Source organism: Nicotiana sylvestris, chromosome 7 (genome assembly GCF_000393655.2).
Source record: "Nicotiana sylvestris chromosome 7, ASM39365v2, whole genome shotgun sequence".
In the NCBI taxonomy this organism is placed as follows: domain Eukaryota; kingdom Viridiplantae; phylum Streptophyta; class Magnoliopsida; order Solanales; family Solanaceae; genus Nicotiana; species Nicotiana sylvestris.
The window spans coordinates 145,623,541-145,625,737 of NC_091063.1; positions in this window are offsets into that span (position 1 = coordinate 145,623,541).

The window sequence follows — 2,197 nt, forward strand, 5'->3', positions numbered from 1 at the left end:
CTTCGTCAAGCAATTCCAATACAACATTGATATTGCACCAGATCGCAATTCCCTATCCAATTTGAAGAAAAAGCTGACGGAAAGCTTTAGGGAGTACTCCATCAAGTGGACAGAGCAAGCGGCTAGAGTTAAGCCGCCCATGGATAATCATGAGTTGATCACTGTCTTTTTGGAGGCTCAAGAGCCTGATTATTTCCAAAACATGATGTCTGCAATGGGTAGGCCTTTTGCTGAAGCAATCAAGATAGGGTAAATAGTCGAAAATGGCCTAAAGACTGGCAGAATTGTAAGTCAGGCTGCTCTCAAAGCCACCAACCAAGCGATCCAAAATGGGTCGGAAAGTTTTGCAAATAGGAAAAAGAGAGATGAAGGTTCTATGATGACCTCGGGATCTAGGGAAGTTCAAAGAGGGGTATCGCACCCTTATGTGCAAGTTCAGCAGGGGCGATCCAGCTACCCTCAACATTACTATCCCCCGCCAATTCCTCAATACTCTATGGGCCCACCATAATATACAGTGTTCAATGCTCAATCATATGCTCGGCCTCTCAATCAGCAGGTACGGGCACCAGCTCCAAGGGGCCCCCGACCTCAACAACAAAATTTTCGGGCACCCTACAATGCTCGTCCCAGGCAAGATTATGGTCGAGAGCAGAGGCCGGCAGAAAAATTCACTCCATTGGCTGAATCATACTCTAGTCTATTCCATAAGCTGAAGCAAATGGGCGTGATTGGAACCATCGCTCCCCACCACATGCATCCGAATTCACATGGATTTCAAGCAAATGCTAGATGTGAATATCATTCAGGTGCCCCGGGGCATAGCACCGATGACTGTTGGACTCTGAAAGGAGCCATAGAAAGACTCATTTCTGAAAAATTAATTGTAGTAACAAATGGCGAGGACCCTCCTAATGTGACAAAAAACCCGTTACCGGAACACAACAATGTTCATTTCGTGGGAATGATTGGCCGAGATCAGGAATACAAGCCGGTCGACCAAATAGAAATGACAGTGGGAGCAATTCAAGAAAGAACAAGTCTGGAAGTAAGACCAAGCCGAGATGTGCCGATGATTGTGAAAGACGCCCTAAACTCAGAAAAGGTAACTTTATTTGTGCCCAAGGTCTCGAGGTTAGAGGTTCGCTCCAATGTTCCAAGCCCAAGGTTGTATGTCCTTGTAGGCCACCCCGTCACAAGGCAGAATCGGGGCGGTACGAATGGCATAACAGAGTCGATCATAATCAAACCTGCCATGCAACCCCATGTGACAAACACAAAAATTGTTCCTTGGAACTACAACAAAACTGTAATGACCTACAAAGGCAAGGAAATCATAGAGGAAGTGGGGGAAACTGGAGGTTTGACTCGATCGGGGAGGTGTTATTCTCCAGAAGAGTTGATGAAGGCCAAGCAAATCATAGGAGGCCAATTGCCAATAAAGAAGCTAGTCACTGAAGCAGAGGCAGAAGTGTTTTTGAAGAAAATGAAAGCTCAGGATTACTCAATCATTGACCAGCTAAGAAAGACTCCTGCCCAAATCTCTCTACTATCTCTGCTCATACATTCCAAAGAGCATGCCCATGTACTAATCAAGGTCCTGAATGAGGCACATATCTCAGAGGAGACCACAGTGAATCAGTTAGAGAAGATGGCCAATAGATTTTTTGAGGCAAACAGAATCTCATTTACCAATGATAAACTTCCCGAGGAAGGAGTCGGGCACAATAGAGCTTTGAACTTAATGGTCGAATGTGAGGGGCATTATGTAAAGAGAGTCATAGTTGATGGAGCCTCAAGTGTAGATGTATGCCCTCTCTCTACTTTGCAAAGCATGAAGATCAATACGGATTGAATCCGACCCAACAATGTTCGCATCCGGGCTTTCGATGGCTCATCGAGAGATACCATGGGGGAAATCAACCTCACCATGATGATTAGGCCGGTGGACTTTGAGATTGTTTTCCAAGTAGTGGACATGGTCACTTCTTATAACTTTGTTCTTGGAAGGCCATGGATCCATACAACCCTAGTTGTGCCATCCACCTTGCACCAGATGCTCAAATTCGAACATGACAGGCAAGAAATTATTGTTCACGGAGAAGACGAGTCTTCCGTTTATAAAGACCCATTAATCCCCTGTATTGAGGCCAAAGAAGGGTCTGAGTCCATTGTCTATTAGGATTTTGAAGTGGTT